This window comes from Protopterus annectens, chromosome 3.part0 (genome assembly GCF_019279795.1).
Source record: "Protopterus annectens isolate FY-2018-M chromosome 3.part0, PAN1.0, whole genome shotgun sequence".
NCBI classification, from domain to species: Eukaryota; Metazoa; Chordata; order Ceratodontiformes; family Protopteridae; genus Protopterus; species Protopterus annectens.
Genome location: NC_056731.1, coordinates 945134911 through 945151433, shown reverse-complemented (window position 1 = coordinate 945151433; position 16523 = coordinate 945134911). Strand labels below are relative to the sequence as shown.

The following is a 16523-nucleotide window of genomic DNA, read 5'->3' as shown; positions in this document are numbered from 1 at the left end:
ATCTTGTACTTTGTATTAACCAACATGAGTAATCACTGCAGCATTCCTACAGTATCATTCTCCCTAGTAAGATCCGACCATAAAGTGGTAGCTTTCAGTCACCATCTTCCCCCAACCCCTCTTGCTAGGGTAAAAAAAAAAAATTCTCCAAAGCTGATAAAACTTTCTGAGGGATGGTATAAACAGCTTCACAGCCCCCTCCCCTCACTAGGAGCTGGCACCAAAGTACTATATGAGCATTTATATGTATGCATAGAATCAGAAATACCAGACATGATGGATTAATTATCCAAGGAAGAGTAAACCTTTCTGGTGGACATCTGCAATAAATAAACTCTAACATGAGGAAAAAATTGCTGTCCAGGACCAAGGAGCAGATGCCCAACTGGAAATCTTAGTCTGAACAAGCAAATAAGAGCACTAGTGAAATTCTCCAAAGCGAACTATCCAGATTGGCCACATCTATTAGACACTCTCTTCACATATGTCCTCAGTCTCAAAGGAAGCACCCAGATCTGCTCCAAACTGGAGGTCAAGGACACCACATATACAAATGAAGTGGCCTCCATGGGACCTGACATCGGAGGCTGCATCCTATATGATCTGAGGCAGGAACTTGCAGCATTAGGCACCCTATTTAGCCAAAGCCAGAGTGCATGTTTCGTCCCAGCTGAGTGGAGGGCAGCTACTGTCATCTCTTCCCCCCACAAAGGTGGAGCATCCACTGATCCGGGAAATTATAGACCCATCAGCCTAACTATTCTGATTTGGAAGACCATGGAACGGATCATCATGGACCTCATTAAGGAGGTCATTGGCAACTTCCAAACACACACTATACCACACAGTTTGGCTTCGTCAAGTGGAAGTCGTCTGTTGCATTTGGTTGACTTCTTTGAGACAGTGACCAAAGCCATGGACAAGGAAGGTGATTTACACCACCTACCTTGACCTGACCAAAGCCTTAGACAGTGTTCTCCACTCTGGCATAATCACTCTCAACTAGGCATCAGCCTGTATGTTACCAGAGGGGTTAGCAAACTGGCTCACTTTTAAAACCCACGTAGTCAAAGTAGGGGAAGCCACCTCAAGCAATAGACCCGTAATGTGGTGAACCCCAGGGATTGGTGTTTGAGCCTCTGTTTGGGATTCATCTTTCTGTGGTGTAGGCCAAAACCAATGGGCTATTGCTGACCAAATTTGCAAATGGCTGCAAGTCCTAAGCATGCACTCAATTGAGGGATTTGGGCGTCCAGGTTGATGGTAACCTTACTTTTGACCATGTTGCTTCTGTTGTATGAAAAGCTTTCTACATGGCCCATCTAATAAGTAAGGGCATCTTATCCAGGGACAAGGAGGTCACAACATCCCTTGTATGTTTCCCTTATAGGGATCATTATTGAGTAAAACACCCCTTTTGGCATGTACCTCACAAAGCACATACAGCAGCTGGAGAGACCACAGAGGTTACTCGCCAGGAGAATCCAGGGACTCTTAACATCTACCCTACATAGGCTAAAAACCCTGTTCCTCTACTAAGTTTCATACAGACTCCTCAGAGGTGACCTCTGGCATACAAAGCAATCTCAGACCTAGCCGTGATGGGACTGCTTCATATCTGCAAGTCTAGCTCCACTCTAGTAACCCGCACATGTGACGTCAACCTGGTCTGTGACATCCAATAGGACTTGGGACAGATCTGTGTCCGAGAGAGACCCCCCATCTATGGAATAGACTCACTCTCCACATCAAGCAGAGAACCTCATTATCCCTTTTTAAGCACAGCCTGATTAACTGGATGGGAAACTGTAAATAAACCCCCTGCTATTCCACCTGTACCCCTGCTGGACAGGGGTATTGGGTGCTGACTTATCTAAACACAGGCTAAACTCTTGGCTAGGCTTACAAGGGCCTCAGGGCCAGTAGCCTACTAACTTCCTTTGATCCTTACAAGGCATTATGCCTTCCATCCAACCTGAAGACCCTAAGGAGACAAATGTCTGTTTTTCAAGTACTTGTTTCCTTATTCCAGATCTGATATGCAGTGATTCTTGCCAAATCCTTCTGCAGATGAACATTTGGCAAATAATAATCTCTTCCCCTCTGACAAGGGTGGGAAAGTTGCTGATAGGGTCATAGGTAGGTACTAGGCTGTTGGCCCTATGGCCTATACAAGACTAGCCAAAAAGATACCCTGGCTTTCGCCACCCAAGAAAATAATTTTCCTGTGCCCCTGTCAAGCTGAGCCACAGAGGTGATCTCCAGGGTGAATTTACTATTTCCCATCCAGTCATCAAGATTTTTCTTGAAGCGTGATGAGGAGCTTTGTTTGATAAAGATGAGGTTGTTTGTTCCAGAGTATGGGAAGTCGCTGGGACAGGAATCTAGCCCTCCAGCATGTTCTGTTCATTGTGGTGACAAGATTTGGGTCCCTAGAGCATGTAGCTCGGTGGGATTGAGATTTCTTTAAGTGGAGCATGTCCAACAGCTCTGGGTTTGACATACCTTTGTATGTTGGGCAGAGATAGCCTCTGAGTAGGCGATATGCGACAGAGAAAAGCTGGAGTTTTTTTTTAGACTGTCTGCGTAGGGCATCTGTTTGAGGCCAGTAATCCTCTTTGTAAGGTTTTCTGCGGCCTTTCCAGTTGTAGATGTCTTGTGAGGTACATACCAAAAGGGATGTTGTACTGTACATTGGGTCTAATGAGTGACGCTTAGAGGGGAATAATCCCCCCCCCCCGGGATGAGAAACCTTTTGTGATGAGGTGTGCTACATAGGATTTCCTGACTACTGCGGTGATGTGATTATCAAAGGAGAGACTACTGTCCACCTGTGTCCCAAGGTCTCATCACACTTTCGGTGTTAAGTAGACTACCACCTATGTGATAAGTCATGGGTACAGAGTTTTTTTTACCAAAGGGGATGACAGTGCACTTTGCATTTAGCTTGAGGCCATGGCTTTGACACCAGGCATTTGTCTGTGAGGCCCTTTTGTAGGATGTCCACATCGTTAGGAGTTTATGGCTCCTAGTTTGCAGTCATCTGTGAACTTCGTTAGCCAAAGACCTTCTGTGCTAGCATCTACTTCAGAAAAGTAGATACCAAACAGGAGAGGACCCAGGACTGAAACCTGTGGTACTCCACTTGTCACTGGTCTGAAGTCAGATTTGGAGTCTGTTACTTTCACAGAGTGGGTTCGGTCAGTGAGCCAGTTGGCAGCCCATCTTGTGACATAGGGAGTTATACCTAGTTTAGTGAGTTCATCTATAATTTGAGTGGCGGATGGTGTCAAAAGCTTTGGAGCATTGTAGATTAGCTGTGTGAACCACCTTACCCTCGTCTTATGGCTTTGGTGAATGCTTCAGAGAAGTAAATCCGGTTTTGGAGACATGATCTGCCTTTTACAAACCCAAACTGGGTGGGGTTCAGAGTTTGGTGATTACCAATGTCTTTGTTTACAAGTTCCATGCCCTTGCAGACCAGGCTTGTTAGGCTAATGGGGTGGTAGATGTTCATGGTTCACTGTTGCAGTATTCACACTTGTGTTATCTGCCTGCAGGTAGCCCTCAGTCGGCCCCAATACCAGATTCTTGGGATTTTGCAGCGGATACAGTCACCTCTTCCATGAAGTCAGGGGTATAAAACATGCAGCTGACACCATTACACTAGTTCGCTTGCCGCGCGGGAGCCAAAAGCAGAAGCATTTTGTAAGTGCCAGTTGGCCGCTACCTGAAGTTTTAATTTTTCAAGTTTGAAACCTGAAGTCTTCTATAGCCAAGTACCTCGTTGTGAATCCTTTTTCTTGCTCTAACCAATGTCAGAAAGTTAACAATCGTCTCGCTCATGGAAAGCAAATACCACACACAGACTTCCATTCTTACTGTTTCACCTGTTTAGGCCCATACCACGACGTACCTCACTGCTGCTTTTGTGCTTCAACGTCAGAACTGTACGCTGTTGGACCCTTATTATAGCTAAATATTTTCGCTCTGTCAGTTTTGCTATATGGTTTCAGTAAGCCATCTGACTACCGATCTGAAAAAACTTAAGGATAAAGACAGCACAGGTCCAAAACTGCCGATGCTTCCGTTAAGCTAGTAGTTTGCCAGTCCTTTGCCGCTTTTGCAGCCCCTGATGCCCACTTCTGTGGATTCGCAGGCTGCTGCAGAAACCCGTTCGGAGTCTGGTATGCTGCGATCCTCTTCTTTGACTAAGGATCCTGTGGATGTTTCTACCTTGGATGGTTCCGGAGCTCCTGAGCAGGCACCGGCTTCCGAGGAAGTTCTTTGCACTACCGATACTTGACACAAACTGACTTTCACTTCAGTTCTTTCTAAAACTACTGAGTTTCTAAGGCCCAGGGTATGATCTATGCCTTCCAAACGGACTACCCAAGCTCGGGCACCTGCTTCCATGCCTCAATCTCAAATGCTTAAAATGGCGGAAGACCTTTCATGCTTATTAGGGGAAGCCAGCCCACCCCTTCCAGAAGACAGACTTGTCCCCAGCAGTTTTATCTGACCAGAAGTCCGATGACTGAGGTTTCTGAATATGAAGACATGCAGCCCCTATCTGCTTATGAGGATTCAGATGCAGATGAATCCATTCCTTCTGCCTCTCTTCCAGAGGATTTTTCATTTGGTGAAACCCTACATACTTTAAGGGAGCATTTCCAATGGATGATCCTCATTCCAAAAGGAGACACTGGGAATTCTTAGATTTACCACAGCACAGACCTTTAGCCATTCCTCCTGTTTTAGATGGTTGTGGATGATGTGTCTATGGAATCCATTTTGACTCCTGACACACTTCCTCCTGCTCCCAGAAAACCTGACTGTATTAGAGCCCCTGACTCTCAAATTCCTTTGCAGAAATCCTACTGCTGACCCAGATGTAATCTCCCAAGGACCTAAAGGAATAAAAGCAACCACAGCTAAGAATTCCACCCCCCTCAGACAGGGATTCCCGAGCTTTAGATGGCAAGAGTTGCAGAGGTGTATAGTTTTTTTTTTTTTTACCCCATTAGAGCACTAAATGGAAATCCTCAAGCAAAACCATTTCCACCCCTTACCTCTGCCCACCTGCTTATGCCCCTAGGAGGAAAACTCTTCTCATGCAAACTGGGCCTCTATTACTAACGACTGATGGGTCCTCAACATAGTGTCCCAAGGATACAGATTTTATATCCACAAACTGCTAACCCCAAAACTGTTCCCAGATCTTCCTCCAAACCAGTGGGCAGAGGCCAAAAAAAATTAATTCCCTGCTCTCCATGAGGGCAATACAGCCTGTTCCTGCAGACCAGATAGGCCAAGGTTTCTATTCCAGGCTTTTTCTGGTACCCAGAAAAGAGGGCATCTGGCACCCAGTCCTCGATCTATCTATTCTAAACACCTTCATAGTGATACCAAAATTCAAAATGCTCACCCTCCAGCAATTTCTATGCTTTAAGGATGCTTGGTTAGCCACCCTAGACCTAAGAGGCCTACCTACACATCCCAGTCAGAGAATCTTGCAGGAAATGTGTACATTTCAGGGCAGGATCTATGCACTTTCAATTCTCTGTGGTTCCCTTTGGCTTATCCACTACTCCGAGTTTTCACAAAACGCCTGGCTTCAGCAGTTGCTTTTTGCAGACAAACATATTCAAATTTACCCATACTTAGATGACTAACTGAATCAGGCAGACAGGAAAAGCTGTTACAACACCTGACCTTTGTAAAGGACTTGCTGATATCCCTGGGGTATACTATAAACAAAAAAATCCAGACTAGTCCCCAGTCAAATTGTATTCCTGGGAGCAAGCCTGGACACACCATCCCAGATGGCATTCCTTACTCCAGACCTGACGGGCTGTTGCTCTCAACTAGCTACCAGAACCCAGTTATCTGTAAGGAAAATCCTGCAAGCTGTAGGGTTCATGGCCTCCTGCATTCTACTCATTCCATATGCCAGACTGCATATGAGGAAACTACAGTGGTACCTAAAAAGCCTTCAGTGTCAACACACTCAGGACCTGGAAACTGATGCACTGTCTAAGGAAAGATTTTCTTTGGTAAGTGCATTCAGGGCCACTTCAGCCCAAATCAAGTACATCCGCACGTCAAACAGATGCTAGCTGTTCAGTATGCTGTGATTAGCTTTCAGACCCCTACTCTCCCCGGGGCCTCTAGTGATCAAAGCAGACAATACAGTGATGTGGTATATCAACAAGCAGGGAGGAACTTGCTCTTGTCCTCTGTGCAGGCTCACCATGACCCTTTGGCACTGCTTCAGCCATGCAAATTCACCTGCTAGCACAATTCCTGCCAGACTCCCTAAACTCTCTGGCAGACAACTTGAGCAGAAACTTGCTAAACCCACATGAGTGGCAGCTAGACCACAGAACCTTGAACCTGGTTACCCAGAAATGAGGCACCCTGAAGGTGGACCTCTTTGCCTCCCACAGCAATTACCAGGTCAGCAAATTCTGCACCGGGTAATCTCACAACAAGACTTGGAAAGTGGATGCTGTATCCTTCCAATGGGTAAACATCTTGATCTATGTATTTCCTCCTCTACCACTAATTTCAAGGGTACTGCTCAAAATAAGGGAGGAAAAACCAAGGGTGCCCCAGACTGGCCACGCCAGCACTGGTGCCCACTGCTGTGCAGCCAGTCACCCTTGCTGCCATGGCACCTACCTCCGATATCGGCATTCCATACTCAGAAGAATGGAGAATTCATGCATCCACAATTGCATACCCTGAACCTTGCAGCCTGGCTTATTCCCTGAGCTCTCCTCCAGCTGCCAGCTTAAGCAAACAAGGCTTGGATGTTGTATGTGAGGCCAGATGCCTCAGCACTAGAAAATCCTGTGCTGACAAGTGGAAAAGGTATTGCACCTGGATCCAGGCCAAAGGAGCTGAAACAGTATAGCCACCCATACCTCTCATCCTGGATTACCTAACAGACCTACTACACAGGGGCCTATCATTCTCTTCTATTAAAATTCATGCCTCTGCCATCTCTGCTCATTACAGCACAGAGCCAAACCTCTTCTATCACCCTCTCAAACAGTTCTTAAGAGGGGTTGACAATTAAAGGCCACCAAGAAGAGCTCCTACCCCAGGTTGGGACCGTAACTTTGTGCTGAAAAAGCTCACACTACTCCCCTTTGAGCCTGTGGCTTCAGCAGAGTTAACATTTCTCTTGGAAAACAACCTTGCTTCTGGCCATCACTTCAGCTAGAAGAGTTTGAGCTACAAGCACTCATGGCTGTAGAGCCCTTCATCATCTTCCATGCTGACAGGGTCTCCCTCAGGACTAACCCATCTTTCGTGCCTAAAGTGGTGTCCAGTGTGGTTCTCAACTAATCATTTCATTTGCCCACCTTTTTCCCTAACCCACAAAATAAGGGGGAAAGAATTCTGCATTCTCTAGATGTGCTCACAGCTCAGATTCTACCTGGATAGGACTAAATCTTTTAGGAAAACTGGCCAATTGCTAGTCAGCTTTGCAGCAGGGGCAGAGGACAAGGCCATATCCAAACAATCCATTTCCAAATGGATAGCACACTGCATCCATTTCTGCTACAGACACCACAGGAAACCACTCCCTAAGAGGTCTGGATGCATTCCACCAGGGCAACCTCCACCTGTGCAGCTTTTCTCACAGTGATCCCTACCAGGGACATCCTAGAGGCTACAACATGGACTTCTGTTCATACCTTCAAGCATTACCATCTGCCTATCTTCTCCAAATCCAGGGCAGGCTTTGCAACCGCAGTCTTGCCAGGCATCCTAGCCATTCCCCAGTCTTCTTGACTGCCTCCACCCTTTTCTTCAGGTTTAGGAATCTGCCCAAGTGTGATGACTGCAACAGTAAAACTAATAACATAGTACAGATGTTATTCGTGTTTCACTGTTGCAGTCATTACATTTGGGTAATCTGCTGGCAGGTTGCTCTGTCGGCCTGATAAAGTCTTTGGTCCTGCGTCGGTTGCTGTCACTTCATGTTGTCAGGGGTATAAAACATGCAGCTCAACACCATTACATCAGTCTTTCTTGCTGCGCGGTGCCCGAAGCAGAAGCAGTTCGCAGGTGCCGGTCGTCAGACTTCTGAAATTTTTGTTTTAGAGTTTCAGAACCAAAGTCTTCAACTAAAAGGTAAGTAACCCCGTTGGGGAAACTTTTTCTTGCTTCTTACCGATGTCAGTAAAAGTTAATTGTATTACTTGTGGGAAGCAAATACCTAAAAGATTTTCATTTGTACTGTATTCCTTGCCTAGACCCTGACCACAACGTGCCTAGCTGTCGGTTTTGTGCTAAATTTAATCAACGCACTGTTAAACGTCTGTATATTTTTGCTTATAAATATTTTGGCTCTAGATAATGTCGTCTGTTAGCAATCAGACTACTGGAATACCTAAAAACAAAATGCAAGGAAAGAGACCGAGGTCCAAAACCGACGAAACTTCTCCTAAGCCAGTTGCTGGTGCTCAGTGAGGTGCTTTCCCAGCCCCTGATACCCGCTACTTTTGGTTTGCAGGCCTCTACTGAGACCCATTCAGAGTCTGGTATGCCGCGAGATACGTTAAGTATTGAACCTGCAGATGTCTCTACCTTAGATGGGTCCAGAGCTGCTGAGCAGGCACCGGCTTCTGAGGGTGTTTTCAGGCCTAAAGATTTGTATATTAAACTGACTCCATCTTCAAAACTAAGGCCAAAAACTACCATGTCTAAAAAAAATGACACTTGGGCCACGTGTACAGGCCCCAATGCCTAAAAAACAAATGATCAAAATGGCTGAGGATTGAATTACCTTGATCAGGGGTACCCATCTCCCTCCTGCTAAGAGGCCTAGGCAAGGCACTGACTATGAATCTTCAGATCAGGGTTCCATTTCCTTTGATTCCTCTTCTGATCCGGAATTATCTATTCCCACTTACAAGGACTCTGCAGAAGATTCCATCCCTTCTGCTTCTCCTCCTGAGGATTTTTCTTTTGGAGAAGCTTTGCATACCTTAAGGGAACACTTTCACTGGGAGAGTCTGGATTTCTCAGAATCTAAAGAGACTTGGGGATTTCCTTCTTCCTCAGCATAGGCCTTTGGCTATATCTCCTGTTCTAGTCATTGTTGTTTGTTTCCTCAGAGACCAGCATGACTCCTGATTCCCTGCCTCCGGCTCCTAGTAAGCCAGACAGATATTACAGGATTCCTGACTCCCACAAATTCCTCTTTAAAAACACTACTGCTGACCCTGAAACCATTTCTCAGGGTCCCAAGGACGTTGAGGCTTCTACTGCTTAAAAATCCTACCCCTTCTGATAGAGATTCCAGGGCACTGGATAGATGGGGTAAGAAGGTTTACACGTTTGAAACCTTGGCAATCGGGGCTTTTAAACTGTCAATTTCATATGCTTAAATATCAACAGCATGTCATGGGTTTACTTAAACAGAAAATTATGTTGATTTCTGACTGTGTAGAAAATAGTTGCAGGATTTATTGCATTCAGCTGAGCAAGGTGGTCCATAGGTTCATACTAGGCTATCTGCCCTAGGGCATTTATAAGCCTAGCCAGAGTGTTTGGCTTTCGCCACCCATTTTAAATGAATTTTGCTATGCCCTTTTTCGTGGTTAATATACTGTGCCTCTGTCCAACAGTGAGACAGAAGTGATACCCGGGGTAAACCTACGATCTCCCATCCACTCATCAAGATTCCTCTTGGGGAGTCAGTGATGGACCCTGCCTAACCTGGACTGGGATTCTATTCCAGAGTGAACGGAGCCTCTGGGTTATGAATCTGTCCCTCCAGCATGTCCTATTTCAGTGCTGAGGCTCAAGTCTCTCGAGCGCGTAGCTCTATGGGATTTGGATTTTCTGAGGTGCAGCATGTCCATTAATTCCAGGTTGGACATGGCTTTATACGTCTGGCACAGATTGCCTCTGAGCAGGCAGTATGCCACTGAGTAGAGCTGGAGTTTCTTGAACCGGGCAGCATATGGCATCTGTTAGAGCCCTTTGATCCTCTTGGTGAGGTACTTTTGGGGTCTTTCCAGTTGCTGCAAGTGTCTGGTAAGGTACATGCCAAAAGGGGCATTGTACTCAATTATGGGCCTGAGGAGGGATGAGTAAAGAGGCACGATGACCTCCCCTGATCTAGATGTGAATCCCTTCATGATTAGGTGGGCTATATAAAATGTTTTTCTAACCACTGGCTGCGTGGTTTTCAAATGAGTGATTGCTATCAACTTGGGTTCCCAATTACTACTTCCGTACTTAATGGATTACCACCTATGTGGTAATTTGTGGGCACTTTGTTTTTGTCAAAGGGGATGACTATACACATTTTGGCGTTTAGCTTGAGGCCATGGCTCTGGCACCAGTTGTCTGTTTCTATGAGGCCCTTTTGGAGGATGCTTGTGTCAGCTGGAGAGTTGATTATGGCGCCTAGTTTGCAGTCCTCTGCGAACTTGGTCAGCCACAGTCCTTCCATGTTGGCCTGTACCTCCGAGAAATATATACCGAACAACAGGTCTCAGGACTGAGTCTTGTGGGACGCCACTTGCAACTGGTTTGGAGTCTGACATGGCTCCAGCAATTCTAACCATGTGGGTTCTTTCCTTGAGCCAGTTTGCAACCCATCTAGTGACATAGGAGTTTATATTTAAGCTGGTGAGCTTATCTATAATGCCCGAGTGGGGTATTGTATCGAAGGCTTTTGCAAGGTCCAGGTAGGCTGTTTCGACCACCTTCCCCTTGTCAGTGGCCTTGAAATCGACCAGGTTTAAGAGGCAGGATCTGCCCTTAAAGCCGAACTGGGTAGGATCCAGTGTCTGTAGGTCCCCAATATCTCTATTTGAGGTCCATGATGATCCTTTCCATAGCTTTGCAGACCAAGTTAGTCAGGCTTATGGGGCAATAGTTTCCAGGATCCATTGAGGCACCACCGTTGCTGTACGCCACTCTTTGGGTACATATCCTGTAGTAAGGCTGAGATTGAACAGTAGTTTTATGTTTGGGTTTAGCTCTTCTTGGAATTCATGTAGGACGCAGCCTGGGACACCGTCTGGTCCCATTGATGCTGTTTTTTGCTTTGGAGAGGGCTGCTCTTACCTGAGCATCTGAGATGTCAGGGGGGCAGCACTCTGCTGGGATATTTGCTCTTTTGGTGGGGAGGGGGGGGGGAGTTGGCGCCGAACCTGTCAGCTAGGATGTTGGCAATGTCTGTGGGTTCGGTGTATTTTTTTGTCATTTTGGACTAATTCTGAGCATATTTGGTAATTCCCACCCAGGTTCCTAACATAACTAATGAAAGCCTTGTGGTTATCCTTGGTGTCCTGTGCAATTTTTCTCTCGAAGCTGGCCTTAGACTATTTTATGAGTGCCCGTAGTTTTTTTGCTAATACTGATCAGAGATGCCTTCCCTTTTTGGGATTTTGCTCTGTCATGTAGTAGCTTCTTCCTTCTATTGTATAGTTTGTTTATGGCTGGGGTCCACCAGACAGGATGCCTTCTTTGGAGGATTAGGTCTTGGTTTTATTTGGGATTGTATGATCCATGTATTCCTGAAGCTGTGGTCTGGGCCATATTTTCCACAGGCCTGGGGGCTTTGAAGGATTCCAACTCTGTTTTGAGGAGTGTGAAATTTGCTTTAGAGAAGTTTTTCACTGTGGTTTACTGGGCAGGGGGTGGGGTCGGGATGTGAATATCCAGTGAGATTAGTTTTATGGTCTGATCTTAACAGTGAGGGATACACTTCTGGTCTGGAGCATAGAGCCCCCATGTTAGTGGTGATCAGGTCCAGTATGTTTTCCCCTCTTGTGGGAGTGGTAACAAGTTGTTCCATAGCATTTGTGTTTATAAATTCTAGGAACCTTTGGGCTAGGGTGTTGGAGCTAGAGTAATGCTGCCAATCTGTTTGGGTAGTTGAAGTCACCCAATATAATGGTGTTTGGAGAGACCTTCATATTTTCCAGTGTTCTCAGGAAGGCCGAGTGGGGTTCCTGGGTTTGGGAGGGTGGTCTGTAGCCAGCTGTAAACTGGAAGGCAGTTTTACCCACTTAGTTGCACATGGATAGTCTCTGATGCTTCGTGCTGTGCTACCAACCTGGAGGTGTGGGTATCTTTGACGGATATTGATACTCCCCCTCCTTTTGTGGTTCGGTCCAAGTTTTGGGGCCAAAAAGCATGGTATGAGGTATAACCTGGTAGTGCTGGGGTGCTCTCTGGAGCCTTGAATCAGATTTCTGTTACTGCACAGATCTGTTCTCCATGCTAAGGAGAGTTTTGAGTGCGTGCATCTTGAGGTTTAGACTTCTGGTGTTGAGTAGCATTACTTAGTTTCTTATCCCTTGTGATACCTATGGAGGTGGGTTTGTCTTTTGAGCATTGCCTAAAAAAGGCACTATGGGGGTGGCAAGAGCCTTTGCCAATATCCAGCCAGGGTGACGGGTGCAAGCCGTCTCTAGCGAAGCATCGTGGCTTGTTGAGCATGTCATCCCAGGCTGACAGGCATTGGATCCCCTTTGAATGCCACCGATACCTTAGCCAATTGTTAAAATTGATCATCTTGTCTTCATATTGTGGCATCATTCTTGGTGAGGGTAAGATGCTACTCAAGGTCAGGGTTGTACCGGCCTGGGCTACATGCTCAGAGAGCTCCTATGTCTCCATGTAGTCCAGGGAGGTACATCTCAGGTCATTCACACCAGTATGGACAATGACTGAGTCGTATTTGTACTTGCTTTGGGGTGACCGGAGTGCTTGTTATGTGGCGGATCCTAGCGCCCAACATGCAGCTCACCGTGACCTTCTTGTTCAGCCTGGTGAGCGGGACGTCAGTGTGCCTGACGATAGTCACCTGTTACAAGTGTATCAGGTGTGTTTAGCCTCGAGCTGTGACTGTTCGGCACACTGACTTTGTGAGCTATGTGTTGCACGTGTTTTGTTTTGGGATAGCGGTTGCTTGGGTGTCTGCTTTGGAGGTCTCTGCTGCTTAAGCAGATTTTTATTTAGAACCTCAGAGTATGTTTTTGTGTGTTTGGTTTGCTGTCGTGGTAGGTCTATGTGAGACTGGAATTGTAGCGAGTGTGGTTTCTTTCTCCTGACTGGTTACGCCAGTACTGAGTTTAGAGAGTTTAGCCTCCAGTTTGGCTATATGGTTGCATCTCTCACGTGTTGGAATTTGTTGGGAGGAGGAGAGGGTTGTCTGTGTACATGAGGCAGTTGTAACATTGCCTCAAGATTCCCAAATTCACCAGCTGGACCGGAGAGGAGATTGACAACTGACCTTTGGACATGCTTGAATAGTATTGGGAATTCCTTTATAATTGGAAAAAAAGGGCCAATGGGGAACAAGGTACTGAAGGGGAGTTTGTGAGGGTGTAGTGCTTTTAATTTTTTCGTGCTGACATATAATTGCTTTAGTGAGCAATTGCCAGGCTTTAGAGTAGGAATAGGGTGTTTATTATGAGAACTAGATCAGTTCTAAGGGAAAAAGTGAAGAGCAGACTTTGTGGAGCAGAGAATGGTTTAAACCCAATTAAGGAGCTGCCGATGCTATGCAAAATCGCAAAGCCAAAGCGGGTTTTATACAGGGGGACTTGAAAGAGCTAGAAATTGGCCCAAAACGGCCAATAGACTACCAGATTCTTGTGCTGGGAACACTCCTCCAGGGATAGATAGGCTGCTCTAAGCTCCCCACTGCCACTGGTGAACAAAGAAGCCTCCCTTTATCCAAAAAAGGAAATGGGCAATGCAGGAACTTTCCAAAAGTCCAGAATACAGCAAAGCCTGTGTTTGGACTACTCTAGGTCAGGAAAGATGGGAAATGAGGATATATAGATATAGATATAGATATAGATATAGATATAGATATAGATATAGATATAGATATAGATATAGATATAGATATAGATATAGATATAGATATAGATATAGATATATATATATATATATATATATATATATTTTTTTTTTCTTCTTTTCAACAAACAGCAGGAAAATGCAATGGGGCTACCAACATCTTTGCTTTAACATGGTCAGGCAGATTTTGCAGTGTAGTTTTGATTCCTCGGGGGCCTCTTGCAGGACTGTTGTAACTGGATCTGTGATGAGGCATGCTTGGCTCAAGGAGCAAAATCTGCCTGACCATGTTAAAGCAAAAATGTTGGATGCCCCTTTGCAACATGACTGTCTATTTGGTAATAAATCTGAAGAAGTTTTGAAAATGAGAGAAGATGAAGCTAAATCTATGCAAACTGTAAAAGATTTCCTACAAGTGTAGCCACCCAGGTTCAGTAGGCACTGGCTTACTAAGAACTGGTCCTTTCCAGTACCCACTAGAGCCGCTGAGGTCAAACCCAGGCATTCCAAAGGCTCCAGATTTCAGTCGCAAGGAACTTATAGAACAAAGCAATGGGGTGCCTCCACCTCCAAATCTGGAAGTAACAAGGCACCTTCTTACAGAAAAAAGTCTCAATGACTTTCCACTGCAATTACCAGCACTTATCTTTTGGCCGCCCCTTTGGGGGGAAAACTGGCACTTCATGCATGAAACTGGCAGCTGATTACCCAGGGCAAATGGGTTTTAAAGATAGTATCCCAGGGGTACAGATTTCAATTCCACACATTGCCAGTCCCAAACAGATGGCCAGATCTGCCACCAAATCTGTGGGCAGAGGCCCAGAAACAAATTGTCCCTTATGAATATGGGGGCTTTTCAACTAGTGCCAGAAAAGGGACAAGGTTTTTATTCAAGACTTTCCTGGTACCCAGAGAAGACAAATCATGGTGTCCAATTCTGGACTTATCCATTCTAAATACATTTCTGGACATTCCAAAAGTAAAGATGCTGACTCTCCGAACAGTTACTACCTATGCTAGGCAAGTATGCCGGGTTGGTAACTCAGAGGCTTACCTGCATATCCCAATCAAGGAATCTTGTAGAAGATACCTCCACTTCAAAGCGGGCTATTTGCATTACCAGTTCTCTGCACTGCCCTTTGGCTTATCTACTGCACCCAGGGTCTACACAAAGTGCCTGGCACCAGTAATTGCTTTTTGCAGGCAAAGTATTCAAATTTATCCATACCTGGACGATTGTCTAATTCATGTATAAAACAGACACTCTTCTAAAACATCTGGCATTTGTAAAAAGGCTTCTAACTTGTCTAGGGTACACCATAAACGAAAAGAAATCACAACTGGTATCCTCTCAAATTACATTCCTGGGTGCAAGTTTGAATACAACTGCCCAGATGACTTGCCTTACGCCAGAAAAACAAATTCAGTTGATGACTGACTTCAAACGGGTGGCCACAAAAACCCAGTTATCTGCAAGACAAATTCTGCAGGCCTTGGGGTTCATGGCCTCCTGCGTTCTTTTTTAATTCCATATGAAAGACTGCATATGAGGAAACATCAATGGTACCTAAAAAACTTATGGAGTCAACATTGTCACAGCCTGGAAACAATGATTCCTATTATACCTTCCCTGCAGCTAGAGTTCTTGTGGTGGGCAGAGGCCTGCCACCAAAACAAGGGACTTTCATTCCACCTCCTGCCACCCAAACCCTGACTACAGACTCATTAGATTATGCTTTGGGGGGGTGCATCTGGCAGAGAGATGCATTCAGGGCCAATGGAGCCCAAATCAAATGCACCTACATATCAATCAGAAAGAGATGCTGGCTGTACAGAATGCTCTGACAGCCTTCAAGGACCATCTTCATCCAGGACAACTACTGATAACACCACAGTCATGTGGTACATAAACGAGCAGGGGGGTACACATTACTACCCCCTTTGCAGACTAGCCATGAAATTGTGGAACACTACCTTGATTTATCAAATAAATCTACAAGCTCAATTCCTGCCAGGAAAGCAAAATACTCTGGCAGACGATCTAAGGAGAAATCTTATGGACCCACACAAATGGAAACTGGATCCACAAATCTTCAGCATGTTGACAAGCAAATGGGGGAGCCCAGACATAGTTTTGGGGTGAGGCAAAAGTCTATTAGTTGGACAAATTCTGTGCAAGAATTCATCACAAAAAAGCTTGGAAAGTGGATGCTCTATCCTTCAACTGGAAAAATCTATGTCAGTCTATGCCTTTCCCCCTCTCCTTCTGCTCTCCAAGATCTTACGAAGTCAGACAAGAAAAAACAAAAAATGATTCTGATTGCTCCAAACTGGCCTTGCCAACATTGGTACTTGCTTCTGCGCAATATGTCACACCTTCCTCCATGGTACCTGCCTCAGACACCTTACCTATTGTCTCAGCAGAACTATCAAATTCTGCACACTCTGCTCCATACTCTGAATCTTGCAGCATGGCTAATCAACTAATTTCACCAGTTACATCTCTCAGCAAACCTGTGATGGATGTCATTTTGGAGGCTAGAAGGCCTAGTACTAGAAATCTTATGCTGACAAATGGAAAAGATTGTGCCTGGAACAAAGCACAAGGAATAAACACAGCAATGCCCAATATTCCTCAGATTCTGCGATATTTTAACGGAGATGCTTCACAA

The 16523-nt window shown here is 45.4% G+C and overlaps 1 protein-coding gene across 3 annotated transcripts in view; it reads left to right on the top strand.

The window, feature by feature from the left end:
- Positions 1–16523, top strand: part of DEK (DEK proto-oncogene) — a 1116206-nt gene that overhangs the window by 372199 nt on the left and 727484 nt on the right. The gene's annotated exons all lie outside the window — the stretch shown is intronic.